The sequence below is a fragment of the Bombina bombina genome, chromosome 2 (assembly GCF_027579735.1).
Source record: "Bombina bombina isolate aBomBom1 chromosome 2, aBomBom1.pri, whole genome shotgun sequence".
NCBI classification, from domain to species: domain Eukaryota; kingdom Metazoa; phylum Chordata; class Amphibia; order Anura; family Bombinatoridae; genus Bombina; species Bombina bombina.
This window is the reverse complement of record NC_069500.1, coordinates 698701492-698728842: the sequence shown is the minus strand read 5'-3', so window position 1 is coordinate 698728842 and position 27351 is coordinate 698701492. Positions and strand designations below refer to the sequence as shown.

The 27351-nt window shown below is 36.7% G+C and overlaps 1 protein-coding gene across 1 annotated transcript in view; it reads right to left on the bottom strand.

Moving 5' to 3' along the window:
- The window catches only part of PALM2AKAP2 (PALM2 and AKAP2 fusion), a 340815-nt gene that overhangs the window by 154774 nt on the left and 158690 nt on the right, over nucleotides 1-27351 (bottom strand). The window lies entirely within an intron of this gene.

The following is a 27351-nucleotide window of genomic DNA, read 5'->3' as shown; positions in this document are numbered from 1 at the left end:
AAACAAATTAGATAATAGAAGTAAATTAGAAAGTTGTTTAAAATTGCATGCTCTTACTATATCATAAAAGAAAAAAAATGGGTTTTATGTCCCTTTAATGTAAATAATTATTATAGATATAAAAATCTAAATAATCCATAGAATATATATATATATATATATATATATATATAGCTATATTCACACACATACATATATTACAGTATCTTTTAAACTTTTATTTATAACCAATAATGGGTACAGTAATACAAAGTACATCAGTAGTCCACCTCGCAGGGTGGGTTAAAAAGGTAGAAATTTCAATACAATAAATTGTAGCGACATAATATATAACTGAATATTTTCTATGAGTCTACACATGTTCTAGTAGATATGTGCTTGTACCACAATATTGGGGGTTTTGTTAATAATAAATCTAACATACACTACATACACACAAACTAAACAGGCAAACAAACCCAGTCAAACAAACAAGAAATAAGCATAAGCAGTCTCCTCCACAAAGATACTGAGAAACTCAGCATGAGTAGCATTACACCTATAGTAATAGTAACTGGGGCACTATTATCTTCATGGAATACGTCCGCCCAGAACATAGAGGTTACCCCTACTACCCCACACTCTCCAGATCGGACTGCTATTGTGAGCTTGAGCCTATAAAAATGCGGATATGTATAGAAATTGTAAAACCCATCACAATATGTTAGCTTGTGCATTGATGTTACATTTTAGTAGCAAGGCCTTGGAAGGAGAAAAAAAATTAAAAAAGGGGGAGTATAAAAGTATTTTGAGTACGTACTTATTCCACGCTGTAATGTAAGAACCTCAAGCAGACCTGTGAAAGTGTGACTATGGTGGGCTTTTCTTTATAGGAATGCATTGCAAGTGTACAGTTTTACCACTAGCAATAGGAGTAGGAAGATGCTATTTTGTGCATTAACACTACTGCCCCATATATATATATGAGCAGTATAGAAAAACTGAGAGATGTGCTGCAGGCATCCAGATGTAGGGAATACTAAACAGACAACAACATAATTTGTCATACAATCCATGTCTATGTCAATATAAACAGCAATTAGCATAACATTAATCTTGTAGGACATCAAAGAAAAATAAAATAATAAAAGAAATACAAAAAAACCTGCTAACAGAGTACACATGCAATAGAGTTATGTCATTTGAACAAGCATAAGGATGGCCCTATACAGAATATTGTACTTGAGGTTCAAGCTCTAAAATCAAACCTGTGACTTATTACTTAATCTTCTTGACCATATGTGCAGCGTTATTATAGTATCATGTAGCTATCTTACAAGCAACAGGCACCCAATACTGAGTTTGTATGATTAGATAGTAGTATGACAAAGAAAGTTTTATAAAGTGTTTCTAATTTAAACAAGTAAGGTACTCCTAGGAATAAACTTAAGCCATGGTCATAGAAACAATAGGGGCAGGTGAGCAAAGAAATAGTGCCAAGGAGTCAGCAGGTAATAATTATATCCAGTCAGGGACTAGTAGATCAGACAAGGCTGCACTATGTCTATGGTGTCTGAGAGATCATCCTAGGGTATGCATACAAATACTATAACATTGATCTGGGGGTCTTTTAATACAGTTTCCCACTTATTTGAGTAGATAGTACCAAGGCATTGATAGAATAGCAGGTTACTTGTCGCAAGGTAGTTAAAGAGAACCAACCTGTCATAAAATGTGCAAAATAAACAAATTTGCAATCTAAATAATAATCGCCAACAGGGCTAAAACAAACAAACAACTCGAGATTAAGTCTATCAAAGAAGAGCAGGAGGGAATCACAAGGGCTCTGTGCGTGCAGGGACAAGAGTCTCACACGTTTGGTAATGCACAAATTCTCCTATCCGATGCAACACTAACCGATGCTTGTCACTGTGATGCTTTGGCAACAGAGCAACGTTGTGCAGGGTTCCAGAGCAGTGTCCCATCAGAGTGGAGTCTCATAAACATAGTCACCCAACACCGGTGGGCAAATAAACCCCTGATTGTCCCCTCCAGCGGTCCCCCAAGCATGTAAGGTAGCATAGGGAATCTAGCGCTTCAGATGTGTAAGACTTTGATGCAGCAGCTAATCACACCCTTCCATACAATCCGAGTGTAGGTGGAAATTTCATGTTTGTATACTTAGTCAACCCGGATGATACGTTAGTAGGGATCTGCCTCAAAGTAGAGGTTGAGTGTAACGGCGTCTCCGCGAGATAATTGCTGATAACTGAGGTTGGCTTTACAACAAGCATATAAAGAGGATCCTCAGAGAAACCCACCGCCGCCATTACTGGCTCTTTAATGCTGTGCGCAGTTTCCGATTTCTGATGTGTCGTGAGATTGACGGCTGTATCCAGGTGCGTCGTCGGGCAGGGCAAGAGAGGCGTCGCTGAGCTTTTCGGTAATTGTCCCTCCGGTCTCTCTCCGTGCTCCATCCGATGCGTCTCCGGGTTCACATAAGCATGATCACCGAGGGACTCTGTTGGGAGGCGGCGCCATTTTGGAGAGGGGCCCGTAATCTGGGTATCTACCAGTAAGATTTGCAGGGTAGAGTCAAGTTTGTTCAGTGCTAGCAAGAGCCAGTCCTGTATGGCCATTAAAATGTCCTTATTTCGGGGTTCCATTTTAGCTGGGGGGATCTCCATGCCTATGTCTATCTTCAGCTATGTAGCAAACAGCACGCACCACAGCTTTCTCCTTCTCCATACTTTTCCGTCGTTCCGGGGGCCAAGAGATGTGAACCTTGATCCTTATGAGTGCCCGAACAGCTAAAACTGTTAAGGGCTAGCAGGATGCAAAGAATTGATCCTATGATAGGAAAAATAGTTTGATCTCAAGCAGAGACGGTCTGACTTGCGACCATCTTGATACGCCACCCACCGGAAGTCCCCATATTACAGTATCTATAATAATTCTTAATAATTTTTTTCAATATTTAACATTTCCATAATGCGCCTTAATGTAACTAATTTTTCATGTGCGCTAAACCGACAACGCATTATACCTACAGCGTGAAACCCGAAGCACGTTATGCATATTATACATTCTAATGTTCTTTACATATAAAAAATGTAATTTTTATTATTAAATATATATTTTATTTATATATGTAATAATGTTAATGTCAAATATATATCTATAGGAATATATATTTAGCTATATATATATATAGATAGATAGATATATAGATATATATAGATATATAGGAATATGTATTTAAAATACTAATAACTCCTGTCGGTTAGCGCACAAGAGATAAGTGTTAGTTTGTGTTCTTCTGCGCTTTCCATTTGAAGTCTATAAAAAAAAGTTAGTTCAGTCTCGATATCCAAGGCCCAGAAGTTAGCGTGCATCGGGTTTCGCTCACCAGCAAAAGTTTTACTTTCAAATTGAAATACGTGCACTAACCCCCATGCAAAAAAAGATTACTTCTGTGGTGTTTACATTGGAACAGGAGAGCTAAATGCTGCTCAACTTGTAATATGGTCCTTACTATTTTATTTCAGAGAATAGTAAGAAATACTTATTTCTTATATTCAGCACATAAATTAGATTGATGTCAAACATTTTCAATATATTTTTTTAAAAAAAAGATAAAAGGATGTTATTCATATTACCCAAAAAAACATATTTATAACTAAGTGACTCAGTTATTGTAAAGTGGGACTGAAGAGTTGGTTGAAATTGGCTCAGATGTTTGTACAGCACGCTTGGCTGCTTATTGGCGTGGGCAGTGTGTTGTAGGCCGGCTGTTACATTCACTGAGGCAGAGAAACTTCACATTCTAGCAGACAGTCATATGGTGAACACAAGCATCAGATGGCAATAATTAATTACAATGCTGGTTTTATCTGGCATTATTCTTTCTTATTTTTTTATTTTTTTTTATTTTTTACAAGTAGAAAATAAAAGAGCCTTATGGACAATTTATTATGGATAAATATACTATCAGATTTATCATTTCCCAAACTAGATTTATACACAAAGCATTGTTTGATTAGCTATACATGATTATTATTATTATTGTATTTATAGTTATTTGTAATGCAACAAACACATTTTGCAGTGCTTTACAGAGAGCACAATAAGTAATAACAAGACAGGATACAGACCTTGTCAGAGGTAGTAAATGATTCTGCACCTTAGAGAGCTTACAATCAAATGCTGCAGATGCATTCTCAGTATAGCTTTGAGAAATGAGCTGTGGTGAAATACAACTGACCCACCTTGTGCTAATTTACAAAAAAGTCAAATTTATACTAAAGGGACATAGGACTCAACATTTTTCACTTGTGTATATGAAAGAGCAGTTAAACAAGACAAGATATATTTTTTTGCACAAAGAAAGTAAAATCTGAATATGAAGTGAATGATTATGTGCAACTAAATCCTGGGATTATCTCAAAGAAATTGATATATTCACCAAAGCAAGATCCATTTTTTGAAAAACAAAGACAAATCTTTTATAAATTGTTTCTTTTAACTGGAGCAACAATACCTAGAACAGAGATGGTCAACTGGCAGCCCATGGGTCACATGCGGCCCTCTGCGCTGGTTTTTGCAGCCCCCCAGAAAAAAGCAGAACTAAGAATGTATGCCATAGTTTTTATGGGCCCAGGAAAAAGCATAATAAAAATTGTGCAGTTTGGTAGAGTTGCAATACGATTGGTAAGGTTGGATTATTATTTAAAAACTTTTGTTTAAAAGGCCACTGACATATGTCTTTTTCAAAAGTGTCTTTTAAATTTGCTTTTGGGGACTTCTGGTGATTGGGCAAACAAGGTGGCCACAGCATAAAAGAGTCCTCAGAAGGAAAGAACAGCAGATAGGGGGTGCCCGCCTGCAACCTAACCTAAATCTCACCCTGGTCCACTAGAGTTTTTTAGGGAAAACATTATTATTTGTGTGTTTAATGCTAAGGCTTCTAAAATATTGATTTGCAGCCCTCAGGTGTTAGGGAGATGGCTAGCACTGACCTAGAACAACAAATACAATGTTTGAACATACACACTCTTTTGGATATGCAATAGAACATGTGGACATGTGGGTCTTAACTACTGTTATTTCTTACTAAACTATTCAGCATGTATACTACACAGTGTACCTTTAAAATCAAACAAGAAAATTGCCACTTCACATATTTCATGTCCTCCTATTTGAAACCCTTCCTTAAAATAAAATATAAATAGTAATATCTAAAATTAAAATGCCTTACCATTTTACCACTGTGAGATGAAAAGGTGCTGAGTGGTTATACTATAGTTAATGCCACACACACACCTTATAGAATATGGATAATGTTCATAAATTGGTGTTTATGTCTAACCTCTTCAGTAGACAGAATAACATATAGCCCCCCCCCCTTAGCTTTACCCCCCTAGTGCATGGGGTGCCTATGTGTCTGTCATCTAAAAGCAACTACTTCCTGGGTAACTACCTCTGTATCAAGAAATATTTTTCTAAGGACAACTCTTCCTGAGCCCTAATTCCCCATATCAAACACAGGGAGCATAGGACCAGATCCTAGATAAAGGGGAGTCCTAGTTGTCCACTGAGAATTCATAAAAAGGTAATCACCTATGTGCTTACTAATTGGGAGGGCTCAAAGTGAACTCCTATTCTCTAAAGACACTACAAAATACGCAAAAAGAAGAAATGGAAGGCTGCTGAGCATCAGTAAAATGGTTTATTTATTTCCAAGTATAAAAAATACACATAGAAGTGACCAAAGCAGCAGCACCTCTCTCTTCACACTACAAAATACCCTTTGTTTTAAATGCCCTCCAAATAGCTGGGGGTTGCTTCAGGAATAAGATTTACCTATCTACTACATGATTATAAAAAGAACTCTGTGTTCTAAAAAAGACTAGTACCCCCATAAAAGCTCTAAAATGAGGCAGGTAACTCCTGTTTTGAAAAAGAAGAGGTCTCTAACTGTCACATGCACAAGTGGCTTTCTAGTTATCATCTGACACAAACATTTGCATACGGAATAATGTGAAATAGCTCAAAGTAAAGGACCAAATTTGAGGGTTTGTAAAACGAAATTAGCCTCCACTATCCATATAAATACACCATGTAGCCCTTCTTTGGGATCCTACCAAATAATGATAAACTGGCAGCCACTACTAGCCTCAACATGTTTTGCTGTTGGTATCAGAGATCATAGAGCCTTGCAGGTAAATAAACATTTAGAGGTAGATTATAATCTATCTGCTGATTTGGTTTCAGTAGGTTTTTGTCAAAAACTGACACTTTTTGTTTCAGTGAGATCACAATTGCGGGTTTTTGGCTGTTTCTCATAGTTGGCAGCAGTTTTTTGGCAATTACAAACCATTTTCTTGATAACCGATTTTCAAGACCATGTTACACTTATCAAATATAATACCTAAAGGCACTTGATTTCATCCTGTAATGATCACTTTGACATATTTGCAAGTGTTCCAAGACGATTTGGAAAATTCTATTATGTTGAATGTGTACAATACACTCTTAAATTAGTCTCAGACTCAATTGTAGATGTACAGTATATATCAATATATGGGGGCCGAATTATGAAGCTCCGAATGGATCTTGATGCCCCTGTTTCCGCATGAGCCTTCAAGCGGCTGGAAAAAGAAGTAATGAAGCAGCGGTCTAAAGACTGTTGCTCCATAACTTGTCCCTCTGCTCTGAGGAAGTGGACAGAAATCTACCCGATCGAATACGATCGGGTTGATTGACACCCCCTGCTAGCGGCCGATTGGCTGCGAATCTGCAGGGGGCAGCATTGCACAAGCAGTTCACAAGAACTGCTTGTGTAATGATAAATGCCGACAGCATATGCTGTCGGCATTTATCGATGTGCGGCAGACATGATACACTACATCGTATCATGTCTACTCGCACTATGATAAATTGGCCCCATGGTCTAGAATTATTAAACCTATATTCATCGCTATTGAATAGTCTGTTGGCAGTAAGCCAGACACAAATTTACATAAGTATACATATTTAGTACATAATACCCCATTCAGCAAACGAGATCTGGAGGTAAAGCAAGAAAAAGGAAATCACAGTTGCAACATCTAGAATAGGCATGTAGCAAACAATCTCTGCAATTGTTTTTAAATCACATCTACATTGCCTTTGTGAAAGGGATTTCTTGGACCGCTGTTCCGTTTTGTTTGAAATGTGGCAAAAGGAAACTTTGTTCTGTAAAGTGAGTGAGATTTTGAAAACATGCTCTGTACAGTGAGTTACTGAAATCACAGTCTGTACAGTGAGCTAATGAAAACAGTGGACCGCTGCTTCAAAAGTTGTGTTTCTGGCGAGCCTGAAGGCTCGCCGGAAACACGGGGCATCAAGCTCCACAAGGAGCTTGATAAATATGCCCCAGTATCTTTACAGTAAGTTCTGCAACTTTGTGTAATGAAAACAGTATCTTTACAGTGAGTTCTGCAACTTTGTGTAATGAAAACTGTATCTTTAAAGTGAGTTCTGTGACTTTGTGTAATGAAAACACTATATTTACAGTGAGTTCTGTGACTTTGTGTAATGAAAACAATATATTTACAGTGAGTTATGTGACTTTGTGTAATGAAAACAGTATCTTTACAGTGAGTTCTGTGACTTTGTGTAATGAAAACACTATATTTACAGTGAGTTCTGTGACTTTGTGTAATGAAAACAATATATTTACAGTGAGTTCTGTGACTTTGTGTAATGAAAATGGTATCTTTACAGTGAGTTCTGCAACTGTGTAATGAAAATGGTATCTTTACAGTGAGTTCTGCAACTGTGTAATGAAAATGGTATCTTTACAGTGAGTTCTGCAACTGTGTAATGAAAATGGTATCTTTACAGTGAATTCTGCAACTGTGTAATGAAAACTATATCTTTACAGTGAGTTCTGCAACTGTGTAATGAAAACAGTATCTTTCCAGTGAGTTCTGCGACTTTGTGTAATGAAAACAGTATCTTTACAGTGAGTTCTGCAACTTTGTGTAATGAAAACAGTATCTTTACAGTGAGTTCTGCGACTTTGTGTAATGAAAATTATATATTTACAGCAAATTCTGCAACTTTGTGTAAAGAAAAGTCTTTACAGTGAATCTTTGTGTAATGAAAATTGTATTATAACAGTGAGTTCTGCAGCTTTGTGTAATGAAAACGGTATCTTTACAATGAGTTCTTTGACTTTGTATAATGAAAACGTTATCTTTACACTAAGTTCTGCAGCTTTGTGTAATGAAAACGGTATCTTTACAGTGAACTCTGCAGCTTTGTGTAATGAAAACGGTATCTTTACAGTGAGTTCTGTGACTTTGTGTAATGAAAACAGTATCTTTACAGTGAGATCTGTGACTTTCTGTAATGAAAACAGTATCTTTACAGTGAGTTCTGCAACTGTGTAATGAAAACAGTATCTTTACAGTGAGTTCTGCAACTTTGTGTAATGAAAACGGTATCTTTACAGTGAGTTCTGCAAATTTGTGTAATGAAAACGGTATCTTTACAGTGAGTTCTGCAATTGTGTAATGAAAACAGTATCTTTACAGTGAGTTCTGTGACTTTGTGTAATGAAAACAGTATATTTACAGTGAGTTCTGCGACTTTGTGTAATGAAAATGATATATTTACAGCAAATTCTGCAACTTTGTGTAAAGAAAAGTCTTTACAGTGAGTTCTTTGTCTTTGTGTAATGAAAATTGTATCAATACAGTGAGTTCTGCAACTTTGTGTAATCAAAACGGTATCTTTACAATGAGTTCTTTGACTTTGTGTAATGAAAACGTTATCTTTACACTAAGTTCTGCAGCTTTGTGTAATGAAAACGGTATCTTTACAGTGAGTTCTGTGACTTTGTGTCATGAAAACAGTATCTTTACAGTGAGTTCTGCAACTGTGTAATGAAAACAGTATCTTTACAGTGAGTTCTGCAACTTTGTGTAATGAAAACGGTATCTTTACAGTGAGTTCTGCAATTGTGTAATGAAAACATTATCTTTACAGTGAGTTCTGTGACTTTGTGTAATGAAAACAGTATCTTTACAGTAAGTCCTGTGACTTTGTGTAATGAAAACAGTATCTTTACAGTGAGTTCTGCGACTTTGTGTAATGAAAACGATATCTTTACAGTGAGTTCTGCGACTGTGTAATAAAAACAGTATCTTTACAGTGAGTTCTGCGACTTTGTGTAATGAAAATGGTATCGTTACAGTGAGTTCTGCAGCTTTGTGTAATGAAAATGGTATCTTTACAGTGAGTTATTTGACTTTGTGTAATGAAAATGTTATCTTTACAGTAAGTTCTGCAGCTTTGTGTATTGAAAACAGTATATTTACAGTGAACGCTGCAGCTTTGTGTAATGAAAACTGTATCTTTACAGTGAGTTCTGTGACTTCGTGTAATGAAAACAGTATCTTTACAGTGAGTTCTGCAACTGTGTAATGAGAACAGAATCTTTACAGTGAGTTCTGCAACTTTGTGTAATGAAAACGGTATCTTTACAGTGAGTTCTGCAATTGTGTAATGAAAACAGTATCTTTACAGTGAGTTCTGTGACTTTGTGTAATGAAAACAGTATCTTTACAGTGAGTTCTGCGACTTTGTGTAATGAAAATTATATATTTACAGCAAATTCTGCAACTTTGTGTAAAGAAAAGTCTTTACAGTGAGTTCTTTGACTTTGTGTAATGAAAATTGTATCAATACAGTGAGTTCTGCAACTTTGTGTAATCAAAACGGTATCTTTACAATGAGTTCTTTGACTTTGTGTAATGAAAACGTTATCTTTACACTAAGTTCTGCAGCTTTGTGTCATGAAAACAGTATCTTTACAGTGAGATGTGTGACTTTCTGCAATGAAAACAGTATCTTTACAGTGAGTTCTGCAACTGTGTAATGAAAACAGTATCTTTACAGTGAGTTCTGCAACTTTGTGTAATGAAAACGGTATCTTTACAGTGAGTTCTGTGACTTTGTGTAATGAAAACGGTATCTTTACAGTGAGTTCTGCAATTGTGTAATGAAAACATTATCTTTACAGTGAGTTCTGTGACTTTGTGTAATGAAAACAGTATCTTTACAGTAAGTCCTGTGACTTTGTGTAATGAAAACAGTATCTTTACAGTGAGTTCTGCGACTTTGTGTAATGAAAACGATATCTTTACAGTGAGTTCTGCGACTGTGTAATAAAAACAGTATCTTTACAGTGAGTTCTGCGACTTTGTGTAATGAAAATGGTATCGTTACAGTGAGTTCTGCAGCTTTGTGTAATGAAAATGGTATCTTTACAGTGAGTTATTTGACTTTGTGTAATGAAAATGTTATCTTTACAGTAAGTTCTGCAGCTTTGTGTATTGAAAACAGTATATTTACAGTGAACGCTGCAGCTTTGTGTAATGAAAACTGTATCTTTACAGTGAGTTCTGCAACTGTGTAATGAAAACATTATCTTTACAGTGAGTTCTGTGACTTTGTGTAATGAAAACAGTATCTTTACAGTGAGTTCTGTGACTTTGTTTAATGAAAACATTATCTTTACAGTGAGTTCTGCAACTGTGTAATGAGAACAGAATCTTTACAGTGAGTTCTGCAACTTTGTGTAATGAAAACAGTATCTTTACAGTGAGTTCTGTGACTTTGTTTAATGAAAACAGTATCTTTACAGTGAGTTCTGCAACTGTGTAATGAAAACGGTATCTTTACAGTGAATTCTGCCACTTTGTGTAATGAAAATTGTATCTTTACAGTCAGTTCTGCAGCTTTGTGTAATGAAAACTGTATCTTTAAATTGAGCTCTGCTACTTTGTGTGATGAAAACGGTATCTTTACAGTGAGTTCTGCAGCTTTGTGTAATGAAAACGGTATCTTTACAGTGAGTTCTGCAACTGTGTAATGAAAACGGTATCTTTACAGTGAGTTCTGCAGCTGTGTGTAATGAAAACATTATCTTTACAGTGAGTTCTGCGACTTTGTGTAACGAAAACGGTATCTTTACAGTGAGTTCTGCGACTTTGTGTAATAAAAACAGTATCTTTACATTGAGTTCTGCTACTTTGTGTAATGAAAATGGTATAGTTACAGTTAGTTCTGCAGCTTTGTGTAATCAAAACAGTATCTTTACAGTGAGTTCTTTGACTTTGTGTAATGAAAATGTTATCTTTACAGTAAGTTCTGCAGCTTTGTGTAATCAAAACAGTATCTTTACAGTGAACTCTGCAGCTTTGTGTAATGAAAACGGTATCTTTAGAGTGAGTTCTGTGACTTTGTGTAATGAAAACAGTATCTTTACAGTGAGTTCTGCAACTGTGTAATGAAAACAGTATCTTTCCAGTGAATTCTGTCATTTTGTGTAATGAAAACGGTATCTTTACAGTGAGTTCTGCAGCTTTGTGTAATGAAAACTGTATATTTACAGTGAACTCTGCAACTTTGTGTAATTAAAACGGTATCTTTACAGTGAGTTCTGCAACTTTGTGTAATTAAATGGAAATTTATGCTTACCTGATAAATTTATTTATTTTACGATATGACGAGTCCACGGATTTCATCCTTACTTATGGGATATCGTCTCCTGGTCAGCAGGAGGAGGCAAAGAGCACCACAGCAGAGCTGTATATATAGCTCCTTCCTTCCCTCCCACTCCAGTCATTCGACCGAAGTTAGGAAGAGAAAGGAAAAGCCAAGGGGCAGAGGTGACTGAAGTTTAACAAAAATAAAAGACCTGTCTTACAAAATGACAGGGTGGGCCGTGGACTCGTCATATCGTAAAAGAAATAAATTTATCAGGTAAGCATAAATTTCCTTTTCTTTTACAAGATATGACAAGTCCACAGATTTCATCCTTACTTATGGGATACTATACCAAAGCTATAGGACACGGATGAAAGGGAGTGACAAGACAGGAACCTAAATGGAAGGCACCACTGCTTGAAGAACCTTTCTCCCAAAAATAGCCTCGGATGAGGCAAAATGATCAAATTTGTAAAATTTGGAAAAAGTGTGAAGAGACGACCAAGTTGCAGCCTTGCAAATCTGTTCAACAGAAGCATCATTTTTAAATGCACATGAGGAAGCCACAGCTCTAGTAGAATGAGCTGTAATTCTTTCAGGAGGCTGCTGTCCAGCAGTCTCATATGCAAAATGGATGATACTCTTCAGCCAAAAAGAAAGGGAGGTAGCCGTAGCTTTCTGACCCCTACGTTTTCCGGAAAAAACAACAAATAATGAAGATGATTGATGAAATTCTTTAGTCGCCTGTAAGTAAAACTTCAGGGCACGGACCATGTCCAAGTTATGTAGACGTTCCTTCTTAGAAGAAGGATTGGGGCACAATGAAGGAACAATAATTTCTTGATTAATGTTTTTGTTGGAAACAACCTTAGGAAGAAAACCAGGTTTAGTACGTAACACTACCTTGTCGGAATGAAAAATAATGTAAGGAGAATTACATTGTAGAGCTGAAAGCTCAGAAACTCTGCGAGCAGAGGAAATAGCAACTAAAAATAAAACTTTCCAAGATAACAACTTAATATCTATGGAATGCATATGTTCAAACGGAACCCCTTGAAGAACTTTAAGAACTAAATTTAAACTCCAAGGAGGAGCAATAGGTCTAAACACAGGCCTGATCCGAGTCAGAGCCTGACAAAAGGATTGAACATCCGGAATATCTGCCAGACGTTTATGTAACAGAATAGATAAAGCAGAAATCTGTCCCTTTAAGGAACTTGCTAACAACCCCTTCTCCAATCCTTCTTGGAGAAAGGACAAAATCCTAGGAATCCTAATCTTACTCCATGAGTCACCCTTGGATTCGCACCAATAAAGATATTTATGCCATATCTTATGGTAAATCCTTCTAGTAACAGGCTTACGTGCCTGAATCAAGGTATCGATGACCAAATCAGAGAACCCTAGCTTGGATAAAATCAAGCGTTCAATCTCCAAGCAGTCAGCTGAAGAGAAATTAGATTCGGATGATGGAAGGGTCCCTGAATGAGAAGGTCCTGCCTCAATGGAAGCTTCCAACGGTGGCAGAGATGACATGTCCACCAGATCAGCATACCAAGTCCTGCGAGGCCACGCAGGAGTGATGAGAATCACTGAAGCCCTCTCCTGTTTGATCCGAGCAATCACCCGGGGAAGGAGAGCAAACGGTGGAAACACATAAGCTAGGTTGAACGACCAAGGCACTGCCAAGGCATCTATCAGTTTGGCCTGATGATCCCTGGACCTGGATCCGTATCTTGGGAGCTTGGCATTCTGACGAGATGCCATAAGATCCAGCTCCGGTCTGCCCCATCTGAGAATCAGGGAGGCAAAGACCTCCAGATGGAGTTCCCATTCCTCCGGATGAAATGTCTGTCTGCTCAAAAAATCCGCCTCCCAATCGTCCACTCCTGGGATGTAGATTTCTGACAGATAACAAGAGTGAGCCTCCGCCCACCAAATTATTTTGGATACTTCCATCATCGCTAAGGAACTCCTTGTTCCTCCCTGATGATTGATATAAGCCACAGTCGTGATATTGTCCGACTGAAATCGGATTAATTTGGCCACAGCCAACTGAGGCCAAGCCTGAAGCGCATTGAATATTGCCCTCAATTCCAGAATATTTATTGGTAGTAGAGACTCCGACCGAGTCCACACAACCTGAGCCTTCAGGGAATTCCAGACTGCTCCCCATCCTAGTAGACTGGTGTCCGTTGTCACTATCACCCATGAGGGAAGCACATCCCTTGGGACGGATGATCCTGCGACAACCACCAAAGAAGAGAGTCTCTTGTCTCCTGATCCAGATCTATCTGAGGAGACAAATTTGCATAATCTCCATTCCACTGACTGAGCATGCTCAGCTGTAGAGGCCTGAGATGAAAACGAGCAAAAGGAATGATGTCCATTGCCGCCACCATCAATCCAATTACCTCCATGCACTGAGCCACTGATGGCCGAGGATTGGACTGAAGGGATTGGCATGTATTCAGAATCTTTAACTTCCTGACTTCCGTCAAGAAGATTTTCATGGACATAGAGTCTATTAGGGTTCCCAGGAAAGGAACCCTTGTCTGTGGAGTTAGTGAACTCTTTTCTAGATTCACCTTAAACCCGTGAGTCCTTAGAAAGGATAGAACCATGTCAGTATGAGACTTTGTCAGCTGATATGACGCCACCTTGATCAGAATATCGTCTAGATAAGGCGCCACTGCAATGCCCCGCGGCCTGAGAACCACCAGCAGAGACCCTAGAACCTTCGTAAAGATCCTGGGTGCCGTGGCCAGTCAAAAGGAAGTGCCACAAACTGAAAATGTTTGTCCAGAAAGGCAGACCTCAGGAACTTGTGATGATCTCTATGGATAGGAATATGAAGATATGCATCCTTTAAGTCCACGGTAGTCATATATTGACCCTCCTGGATCAAAGGAAGAATTGTCCGAATAGTCTCCATCTTGAAGGATGGAACTCTGAGAAATTTGTTTCTTTGTCTTGAGGTCTAAAATGGGTCGGAACGCGCCTTCTTTTTTGGGAACCACAAAAAGATTTGAGTAAAACCCCTGCCTCTGTTCCTGCTTTGGAACGGGGCGAATTACTCCCATAATGGAGAGGTCTTTTACACAACGTAAGAACGCCTCTCTTTTTATCTGGTCTACAGACAATTGTGAAAGAAGAAACCTTCCCCTTGGGAAGAAATTTTTTAACTCTAACTGATACCCTTGAGACAAGATTTCTAGTGTCCATGGGTCCTGAACGTCTCGTATCCATGCTTGGACAAAGAGAGAAAGTCTGCCCCCTACTAGATCCGGTCCCGGATCAGGGGCCGCCTCTTCATGCTGTTTTGGGAGCAGCAGCAGACTTCTTGGGTTGTTTACCCTTGTTCCAAGCCTGGTTGGGTCTCCAGATGGACTTGGCTTGTGAAAAATTCCCTTCCTGTTTAGCGGAAGAGGAGACTCCCTTGAAATTTCGAAAGGAACGAAAATTACTCTGTCTACCCCTTTGCTTAGATGTTTTATCCTGTGGGAGGATAATGTCGTAATGTCAGAAATGATCTCTTTGAAGTCAGGCCTGAACAGGGTCTTTCCTTTGAAAGGAATAGCCAAAAGCTTGGATTTAGAGGACACATCCGCAGACCAAGATTTTAACCATAAGGCTCTGCGCGCTAAAATGGAAAATCCTGCATTCTTAGCCGCCAATTTGGCGATCTGAAAGGTGGCATCCGTAACAAAAGAATTAGCCAGCTTAAGGGCCTTAATTCTATCCATTATATCCTCTAAAGAAGTCTCAGTCTTAAGAGACCAAAAGGCAGCTGCAGTTGTGACTGGTACAATGCAGGCAGTCAGTTGTAATAGAAATCCTTGATGAACAAATAGCTTTTTTAGAAGACCCTCCAACTTTTTATCCATAGGGTCTTTGAAAGCACAACTGTCCTCAATAGGGATAGTCATACGCTTAGCCAGGGTAGAGATAGCTCCCTCCACCTTAGGGATCATTTGCCATGAGTCCCGAACGGCGTCAGCTATAGGATACATTTTGTTAAACATAGGGGAAGGTGAGAACGGGATACCCGGTCTTTCCCAAATTCTCTTAGGAACCAGAAAGACGCCAGAATAAGAGGGAAGCTCTAAGTATTTGTCCATCTTACACAATTTCTCTGGTGGTACCACAATAGAGTCACAGTCGTCCAGAGTCATCAAAACCTCCCGCAACAACAGACAGAGGTGTTCAAGTTTAAACCTGAAAGACATGACGTCCAAATCTGTCAAGGGCAATGTACTTCCTGAGTCTGACAGTTCCCCCTCAGACAGGTTCTCCCTACCCCCCAATTCAGAGCTCTGGGAGGGTACATCGTAGATAGCCATCAAAGCATCAGAAGTCGCAGGGACCACATGGGCTTCTGTCCTGCTGCACTAGCCTTGTAACACTGGCAACTTAGACAAAACTTCTGTAAGAGTGGAGGACATAACTGCAGCCATATCCTGCAGAGTGAATGAAGTGGACGCGGTTAAGGAACACGGTGTTGCTTGGGTGGGCGTTAAAGGTTGTGACGCTTGGGGAGAAAGATGCTGCATATCTTGGTTCTCATCAGTCTGAGAAGCATCCTTAGACATACTTGCATTAAAGAAAATCTGTTCTTTACATTGTAAAGCCCTCTCAGTACATGAGGGACAAAATGTAATGGGGGGTTCCACATTGGCATCTAATAAACACATAGAACAGGTACTTTTCTGAAGTTCAGCCATGACAAACAAACTAACAATAGCAATATTGGTCGGTTTCTCTAAAATTCAAAAAGGCAAATACTTTAGATTGCTTTAGAAAACAAAAGCGGGTGTACTGTCTCTTTAAAAATTAAAGCCGCATATGCGTTTATGCTCTGCACTAAACTGTAATAACTTTGAAAAACACCCTAAGACATATAATGAACGTATACTGTCAGAGATTACCTATTAAGCAATTAAGCAATTTATGACTAAATTAGCCCCTTGCACCCTTGCAGAGCTGTGGCGCCTACCTGTCCCAAACTGAAGCACTGAAAAGTCGCCCAAGTCGTTTATGAAGTTTAGATACATGCTGCTCCAAGGCCGGATCCGGACAGAAAATGCAGTGTCTGAGCTCGCAAAATCAAGCCCCGCCCCTTGTGGGCGCAACTAACATCCCCGGTCATAGCAAGCACCGCATGGGAAATAAAACATGTCGGTTCTCATAATAGTACCTCAAATCACCAATGTGCCCCTTCATATAAACACACAATAGTTGTCAAAGCAAAATAAATACTGTGCTGCGCATGCCACAATCTCCCAGCGTCAAGCCCATAGTAAAAAGCATTAGCCCATGGTTAATCCGTTATTAGGCTACTGATTGATCCAAAAACAAAGGTAATATTTATGCACATAACCTGTAATGCAAAACGATTACCCTCTCCCTGTACAGGGAATAAGTGCCAGTCTCTTCTGAGATACTTCAGTCTCCCCAGAAATAAACGACTGTACATACCTCCAAGCAGAACGCAATATGAAGCAGTCCCACACAATGAAGATGTTCCCTTTCCTCACCTCCAGCACGTCTGTGGGGGACAAATAAAGTCTTAGATAATAATTGCTAAGACCATCAGCAGGGCAGCAATCCATATGGGAGCATTGTGAGAATCTCCCCAGTTCCATTTCTTACAAGCCAGAAGCTCTAGCACTGAGGAAAAATAGTACACACCGGCACCATTTAAAAATAATAAACTGTTGATTGAAGAATCTAAACTAACACCTTACTTTACCTCTTCCTATCACTAACACAGGCAAAGAGAATGACTGGGGTGGGAGGGAAGGGAGGAGCTATATATACAGCTCTGCTGTGGTGCTCTTTGCCTCCTCCTGCTGACCAGGAGGCGATATCCCATAAGTAAGGATGAAATCCGTGGACTCGTCATATCTTGTAAAAGAAAACAGTATCTTTACAGTGAGTTCTGCAACTTTGTGTAATGAAAACAGTATACAGGTGGCCCTCGTTTTACAACGGTTTCAGAATAACAACCTTTTTTTCCACTGCTATTGAGAAGCAGAGCATTTATTAAAATAGCCAGTAGGTTGAGCTGTCCGCTTGTGTTGCAGCTAAGCCAAGCAAGCTGAAATTAATTAGTTTAACCAGACCTGAGCTATCGAGCAGATTTCAAAGGAACAAGATCTTCCTGTCTATAAATCAGTCCAGATTGGAATGCATAGAAAGAACTGTTTGCAGAAAAATACAAGTGAAGTCTGTGTTGTGTGATTATTTTTTTTATTAGGTTTATAATGCTGTTTAGCAAATGTTTTTGTTCATTTAACTTAGTTTAATTATATATTCTGTGTTGTGTGATTATTCTATTAGGTTTATAATGCTGTTTAGCATTTAAAGTCTTCATTTCAAAGCTTTAAAAATAATGTATTAGGTGTTACTTATGACAATTTTGAGAGGGGCCTGGAACCTATCTCCCTCACTTCCCATTGACTAACATTATAAACTGGGTGTTAATTTACAACAGTTTTGATTTACAACCATTCCTTCTGGAACCTAACCCCGGCGTAAACTGAGGGCTACCTGTATTTACAGTGAGTTCTGCAACTTTGTGTAATGAAAATGGTATCTTTACAGTGAGTTTTGCAACTGTGTAATAAAAACAGTATCTTTACAGTGAGTTCTGTGACTTTGTGTAATGAAAACAGTATCTTTACAGTGAGTTCTGCAGCTTTGCGTAATGAAAACAGTATCTTTACAGTGAGTTCGGCAGCTTTGTGTAATGAAAACGGTATCTTTACATTACAGTGAGTTCTGTGACTTTGTGTAATAAAAACGGTATCTTTACAGTGAGTTCTGTGACTTTGTGTAATGAAAACAGTATCTTTACAGTGAGTTCTGCAGCTTTGTGTAATGAAAACAGTATCTTTACAGTGAGTTCTGCAGCTTTGTGTAATGAAAACGGTATCTTTACAGTGAGTTCTGCAACTGTGTAATGAAAACGGTATCTTTACAGTGAGTTCTGTGACTTTGTGTAATGAAAACGGTATCTTTACAGTGAGGTCTGCAACTTTGTGTAATGAAAACAGTATATTTACAGTGAGTTCTGTGACTTTGTGTAATGAAAATGGTATCTTTATAGTGAGTTCTGCAACTTTGTGTAATGAAAACAGTATATTTACAGTGAGTTTTGAAACTTTGTGTAATGCAAACACTATATTTACAGTGAGTTCTGTGACTTTGTGTAATTAAAACAGTATATTTACAGTGAGTTCTGCAGCTTTGTGTAATGAAAACAGTATCTTTACAGTGAGTTCTGCAACTTTGTGTAATACAAACACTATATTTACAGTGAGTTCTGTGACTTTGTGTCTTGAAAATGGTATCTTTACAGTGAGTTCTGCAACTGTGTAATGAAAACAGTATCTTTACAGTGAGTTCTGCAACTTTGTGTAATGAAAACGGTATCTTTACAGTGAGTTCTGTGACTGTAATGAAAACGGTATCTTTACAGTGAGTTCTGCAACTTTGTGTAATGAAAACATTATCTTTACAGTGAGTTCTGTGACTTTGTGTAATGAAAACAGTATCTTTACAGTGAGTTCTGCAACTTTGTGTAATGAAAACGGTATCTTTACAGTGAGTTCTGTGACTTTGTGTAATGAAAACGGTATCTTTACAGTGAGTTCTGTGACTTTGTGTAATGAAAACGGTATCTTTACAGTGAGTTCTGCAACGTTGTGTAATGAAAACAGTATATTTACAGTGAGTTTTGCAACTTTGTGTAATGAAAACACTATATTTACAGTGAGTTATGTGACTGTGTAATGAAAACAGTATTTTTACAGTGAGTTCTGCAACTTTTTGTAATGAAAACACTATATTTACAATGAGTTCTGTGATTTTGTGTAATGAAAACAGTATCTTTACAGTGAGTTCTGTGACTTTGTGTAATGAAAACAGTATATTTACAGTGAGGTTTGCAACTTTGTGTAATGAAAACACTATATTTACAGTGAGTTATGTGACTTTGTGTAATGAAAACGGTATCTTTACAGTGAGTTCTGCAACTTTGTGTAATGAAAACAGTATATTTACAGTGAGTTTTGCAACTTTGTGTAATGAAAACACTATATTTACAGTGAGTTATGTGACTGTGTAATGAAAACGGTATCTTTACAGTGAGTTCTGCAACTTTGTGTAATGAAATCAGTATCTTTACAGTGAGTTCTGCAGCTTTGTGTAATGAAAACGGTATCTTTACTGTGAGTTCTGTGACTGTGTAATGAAAACGGTATCTTTACAGTGAGTTCTGCAACTTTGAGTAATGCAAACACTATATTTACATTGAGGTCTGTGACTTTGTGTCTTGAAAATGGTATCTTTACAGTGAGTTCTGCAACTGTGTTATGAAAACAGTATCTTTACAGTGAGTTCTGCAGCTTTGTGTAATGAAAACAGTATCTTTACAGTGAGTTCTGCAACTTTGTGTAATGAAAACATTATCTTTACAGTGAGTTCTGTGACTTTGTGTAATGAAAACAGTATCTTTACAGTGAGTTCTGCAACTTTGTGTAATGAAAACGGTATCTTTACAGTGAGTTCTGTGACTTTGTGTAATGAAAACGGTATCTTTACAGTGAGTTCTGCAACGTTGTGTAATGAAAACACTATATTTACAGTGAGTTATGTGACTTTGTGTAATGAAAACAGTATTTTTACAGTGAGTTCTGCAACTTTGTGTAATGAAAACACTATATTTACAGTGAGTTCTGTGATTTTGTGTAATGAAAACAGTATCTTTACAGTGAGTTCTGTGACTTTGTGTAATGAAAACAGTATATTTACAGTGAGTTTTGCAACTTTGTGTAATGAAAACACTATATTTACAGTGAGTTATGTGACTTTGTGTAATGAAAACGGTATCTTTACAGTGAGTTCTGCAACTTTGTGTAATGAAAACAGTATCTTTACAGTGAGTTCTGCAACTTTGTGTAATGAAAACAGTATTTTACAGTGAGTTTTGCAACTTTGTGTAATGAAAACACTATATTTACAGTGAGTTATGTGACTTTGTGTAATGAAAACAGTATCTTTACAGTGAGTTCTGCAACTTTGTGTAATGAAATCAGTATCTTTACAGTGAGTTCTGCAGCTTTGTGTAATGAAAACGGTATCTTTACAGTGAGTTCTGCAACTTTGTGTAATGAAAACATTATCTTTACAGTGAGTTCTGTGACTTTGTGTAATGAAAACAGTATCTTTACAGTGAGTTCTGCAACTTTGTGTAATGAAAACGGTATCTTTACAGTGAGTTTTGCAACTTTGTGTAATGAAAACCGTATATTTACAGTGAGTTTTGCAACTTTGTGTAATGAAAACACTATATTTACAGTGAGTTATGTGACTTTGTGTAATGAAAACAGTATTTTTACAGTGAGTTCTGCAACTTTGTGTAATGAAAACACTATATTTACAGTGAGTTCTGTGATTTTGTGTAATGAAAACAGTATCTTTACAGTGAGTTCTGTGACTTTGTGTAATGAAAACAGTATATTTACAGTGAGTTTTACAACTTTGTGTAATGAAAACACTATATTTACAGTGAGTTATGTGACTTTGTGTAATGAAAACGGTATCTTTACAGTGAGTTCTGCAACTTTGTGTAATGAAAACAGTATCTTTACAGTGAGTTCTGCAACTTTGTGTAATGAAAACAGTATATTTACAGTGAGTTTTGCAACTTTGTGTAATGAAAACACTATATTTACAGTGAGTTATGTGACTTTGTGTAATGAAAACAGTATCTTTACAGTGAGTTCTGCAACTTTGTGTAATGAAATCAGTATCTCTACAGTGAGTTCTGCAGCTTTGTGTAATGAAAACGGTATCTTTACAGTGAGTTCTGTGACTGTGTAATGAAAACGGTATCTTTACAGTGAGTTCTGCAACTTTGTGTAATGAAAACATTATCTTTACAGTGAGTTCTGTGACTTTGTGTAATGAAAACAGTATCTTTACAGTGAGTTCTGCAACTGTGTAATGAAAACGGTATCTTTACAGTGAGTTTTGCAACTTTGTGTAATGAAAACACTATATTTACAGTGAGTTATGTGACTTTGTGTAATGAAAACAGTATTTTTACAGTGAGTTCTGCAACTTTGTGTAATGAAAACACTATATTTACAGTGAGTTCTGTGATTTTGTGTAATGAAAACACTATATTTACAGTGAGTTCTGTGACTTTGTGTAATGAAAACAGTATCTTTACAGTGAGTTCTGTGACTTTGCGTAATGAAATCAGTATCTTTACAGTAAGTTCTGCAACTTTGTGTAATGAAAACAGCATCTTTACAGTGAGTTCTGCAGCTTTGTGTAATGAAAACAGTATCTTTACAGTGAGTTCTGTGACTGTAATGAAAACGGTATCTTTACAGTGAGTTCTGCAACTTTGTGTAATGAAAACATTATCTTTACAGTGAGTTCTGCAACTTTGTGTAATGAAAACGGTATCTTTACAGTGAGTTCTGCAACTGTGTAATGAAAACAGTATCTTTACAGTGAGTTCTGCAACTTTGTGTAATGAAAACAGTATCTTTACAGTGAGTTCTGCAACTGTGTAATGAAAACAGTATCTTTACAGTGAGTTCTGCGACTTTGTGTAATGAAAACAGTATCTTTACAGTGAGTTCTGCAACTTTGTGTAATGAAAACAGTATATTTACAGTGAGTTTTGCAACTTTGTGTAATGAAAACACTATATTTACAGTGAGTTATGTGACTTTGTGTAATGAAAACAGTATCTTTACAGTGAGTTCTGCAACTTTGTGTAATGAAATCAGTATCTCTACAGTGAGTTCTGCAGCTTTGTGTAATGAAAACGGTATCTTTACAGTGAGTTCTGTGACTGTGTAATGAAAACGGTATCTTTACAGTGAGTTCTGCAACTTTGTGTAATGAAAACATTATCTTTACAGTGAGTTCTGTGACTTTGTGTAATGAAAACAGTATCTTTACAGTGAGTTCTGCAACTGTGTAATGAAAACGGTATCTTTACAGTGAGTTTTGCAACTTTGTGTAATGAAAACACTATATTTACAGTGAGTTATGTGACTTTGTGTAATGAAAACAGTATTTTTACAGTGAGTTCTGCAACTTTGTGTAATGAAAACACTATATTTACAGTGAGTTCTGTGATTTTGTGTAATGAAAACACTATATTTACAGTGAGTTCTGTGACTTTGTGTAATGAAAACAGTATCTTTACAGTGAGTTCTGTGACTTTGCGTAATGAAATCAGTATCTTTACAGTAAGTTCTGCAACTTTGTGTAATGAAAACAGCATCTTTACAGTGAGTTCTGCAGCTTTGTGTAATGAAAACAGTATCTTTACAGTGAGTTCTGTGACTGTAATGAAAACGGTATCTTTACAGTGAGTTCTGCAACTTTGTGTAATGAAAACATTATCTTTACAGTGAGTTCTGCAACTTTGTGTAATACAAACACTATATTTACAGTGAGTTCTGTGACTTTGTGTCTTGAAAATGTTATCTTTACAGTGAGTTCTGCAACTGTGTAATGAAAACAGTATCTTTACAGTGAGTTCTGCAACTTTGTGTAATGAAAACGGTATCTTTACAGAGAGTTCTGTGACTGTAATGAAAACGGTATCTTTACAGTGAGTTCTGCAACTTTGTGTAATGAAAACATTATCTTTACAGTGAGTTCTGTGACTTTGTGTAATGAAAACAGTATCTTTACAGTGAGTTCTGCAACTTTGTGTAATGAAAACGGTATCTTTACAGTGAGTTCTGTGACTTTGTGTAAAGAAAACGGTATCTTTACAGTGAGTTCTGTGACTTTGTGTAATGAAAACGGTATCTTTACAGTGAGTTCTGCAACGTTGTGTAATGAAAACAGTATATTTACAGTGAGTTTTGCAACTTTGTGTAATGAAAACACTATATTTACAGTGAGTTTTGTGACTGTGTAATGAAAACAGTATTTTTACAGTGAGTTCTGCAACTTTTTGTAATGAAAACACTATATTTACAATGAGATCTGTGATTTTGTGTAATGAAAACAGTATCTTTACAGTGAGTTCTGTGACTTTGTGTAATGAAAACAGTATATTTACAGTGAGTTTTGCAACTTTGTGTAATGAAAACATTATATTTACAGTGAGTTATGTGACTTTGTGTAATGAAAACGGTATCTTTACAGTGAGTTCTGCAACTTTGTGTAATGAAAACAGTATCTTTACAGTGAGTTCTGCAACTTTGTGTAATGAAAACAGTATATTTACAGTGAGTTTTGCAACTTTGTGTAATGAAAACACTATATTTACAGTGAGTTATGTGACTTTGTGTAATGAAAACGGTATCTTTACAGTGAGTTCTGCAACTTTGTGTAATGAAATCAGTATCTTTACAGTGAGTTCTGCAGCTTTGTGTAATGAAAACGGTATCTTTACAGTGAGTTCTGTGACTGTGTAATGAAAATGGTATCTTTACAGTGAGTTCTGCAACTTTGAGTAATGCAAACACTATATTTACAGTCAGTTCTGTGACTTTGTGTCTTGAAAATGGTATCTTTACAGTGAGTTCTGCAACTGTGTTATGAAAACAGTATCTTTACAGTGAGTTCTGCAGCGTTGTGTAATGAAAACAGTATCTTTACAGTGAGTTCTGCAACTTTGTGTAATGAAAACATTATCTTTACAGTGAGTTCTGTGACTTTGTGTAATGAAAACAGTATCTTTACAGTGAGTTCTGCAACTTTGTGTAATGAAAACAGTATCTTTACAGTGAGTTCTGCAACTTTGTGTAATGAAAACGGTATCTTTACAGTGAGTTCTGTGACTTTGTGTAATGAAAACGGTATCTTTACAGTGAGTTCTGCAACGTTGTGTAATGAAAACACTATATTTACAGTGAGTTATGTGACTTTGTGTAATGAAAACAGTATTTTTACAGTGAGTTCTGCAACTTTGTGCAATGAAAACACTATATTTACAGTGAGTTCTGTGATTTTGTGTAATGAAAACAGTATCTTTACAGTGAGTTCTGTGACTTTGTGTAATGAAAACAGTATATTTACAGTGAGTTTTGCAACTTTGTGTAATGAAAACACTATATTTACAGTGAGTTATGTGACTTTGTGTAATGAAAACGGTATCTTTACAGTGAGTTCTGCAACTTTGTGTAATGAAAACAGTATCTTTACAGTGAGTTCTGCAACTTTGTGTAATGAAAACAGTATTTTACAGTGAGTTTTGCAACTTTGTGTAATGAAAACACTATATTTACAGTGAGTTATGTGACTTTGTGTAATGAAAACAGTATCTTTACAGTGAGTTCTGCAACTTTGTGTAATGAAATCAGTATCTTTACAGTGAGTTCTGCAGCTTTGTGTAATGAAAACGGTATCTTTACAGTGAGTTCTGCAACTTTGTGTAATGAAAACATTATCTTTACAGTGAGTTCTGTGACTTTGTGTAATGAAAACAGTATCTTTACAGTGAGTTCTGCAACTTAGTGTAATGAAAACGGTATCTTTACAGTGAGTTTTGCAACTTTGTGTAATGAAAACCGTATATTTACAGTGAGTTTTGCAACTTTGTGTAATGAAAACACTATATTTACAGTGAGTTATGTGACTTTGTGTAATGAAAACAGTATTTTTACAGTGAGTTCTGTGACTTTGTGTAATGAAAACAGTATCTTTACAGTGAGTTCTGTGACTTTGCGTAATGAAATCAGTATCTTTACAGTAAGTTCTGCAACTTTGTGTAATGAAAACAGTATCTTTACAGTGAGTTCTGCAGCTTTGTGTAATGAAAACAGTATCTTTACAGTGAGTTCTGTGACTGTAATGAAAATGGTATCTTTACAGTGAGTTCTGCAACTTTGTGTAATGAAAACATTATCTTTACAGTGAGTTCTGCAACTTTGTGTAATACAAACACTATATTTACAGTGAGTTCTGTGACTTTGTGTCTTGAAAATGGTATCTTTACAGTGAGTTCTGCAACTGTGTAATGAAAACAGTATCTTTACAGTGAGTTCTGCAACTTTGTGTAATGAAAACGGTATCTTTACAGAGAGTTCTGTGACTGTAATGAAAACGGTATCTTTACAGTGAGTTCTGCAACTTTGTGTAATGAAAACATTATCTTTACAGTGAGTTCTGTGACTTTGTGTAATGAAAACAGTATCTTTACAGGGAGTTCTGCAACTTTGTGTAATGAAAACGGTATCTTTACAGTGAGTTCTGTGACTTTGTGTAAAGAAAACGGTATCTTTACAGTGAGTTCTGTGACTTTGTGTAATGAAAACGGTATCTTTACAGTGAGTTCTGCAACGTTGTGTAATGAAAACAGTATATTTACAGTGAGTTTTGCAACTTTGTGTAATGAAAACACTATATTTACAGTGAGTTTTGTGACTGTGTAATGAAAACAGTATTTTTACAGTGAGTTCTGCAACTTTTTGTAATGAAAACACTATATTTACAATGAGATCTGTGATTTTGTGTAATGAAAACAGTATCTTTACAGTGAGTTCTGTGACTGTGTAATGAAAACAGTATATTTACAGTGAGTTTTGCAACTTTGTGTAATGAAAACATTATATTTACAGTGAGTTATGTGACTTTGTGTAATGAAAACGGTATCTTTACAGTGAGTTCTGCAACTTTGTGTAATGAAAACAGTATCTTTACAGTGAGTTCTGCAACTTTGTGTAATGAAAACAGTATATTTACAGTGAGTTTTGCAACTTTGTGTAATGAAAACACTATATTTACAGTGAGTTATGTGACTTTGTAATGAAAACGGTATCTTTACAGTGAGTTCTGCAACTTTGTGTAATGAAATCAGTATCTTTACAGTGAGTTCTGCAGCTTTGTGTAATGAAAACGGTATCTTTACAGTGAGTTCTGTGACTGTGTAATGAAAATGGTATCTTTACAGTGAGTTCTGCAACTTTGAGTAATGCAAACACTATATTTACAGTGAGTTCTGTGACTTTGTGTCTTGAAAATGGTATCTTTACAGTGAGTTCTGCAACTGTGTTATGAAAACAGTATCTTTACAGTGAGTTCTGCAGCGTTGTGTAATGAAAACAGTATCTTTACAGTGAGTTCTGCAACTTTGTGTAATGAAAACATTATCTTTACAGTGAGTTCTGTGACTTTGTGTAATGAAAACAGTATCTTTACAGTGAGTTCTGTGACTTTGTGTAATGAAAACAGTATCTTTACAGTGAGTTCTGCAACTTTGTGTAATGAAAACGGTATCTTTACAGTGAGTTCTGTGACTTTGTGTAATGAAAACGGTATCTTTACAGTGAGTTCTGCAACGTTGTGTAATGAAAACACTATATTTACAGTGAGTTATGTGACTTTGTGTAATGAAAACAGTATTTTTACAGTGAGTTCTGCAACTTTGTGTAATGAAAACACTATATTTACAGTGAGTTCTGTGATTTTGTGTAATGAAAACAGTATCTTTACAGTGAGTTCTGTGACTTTGTGTAATGAAAACAGTATATTTACAGTGAGTTTTGCAACTTTGTGTAATGAAAACACTATATTTACAGTGAGTTATGTGACTTTGTGTAATGAAAACAGTATCTTTACAGTGAGTTCTGCAACTTTGTGTAATGAAAACAGTATCTTTACAGTGAGTTCTGCAACTTTGTGTAATGAAAACAGTATTTTACAGTGAGTTTTGCAACTTTGTGTAATGAAAACACTATATTTACAGTGAGTTATGTGACTTTGTGTAATGAAAACAGTATTTTACAGTGAGTTTTGCAACTTTGTGTAATGAAAACACTATATTTACAGTGAGTTATGTGA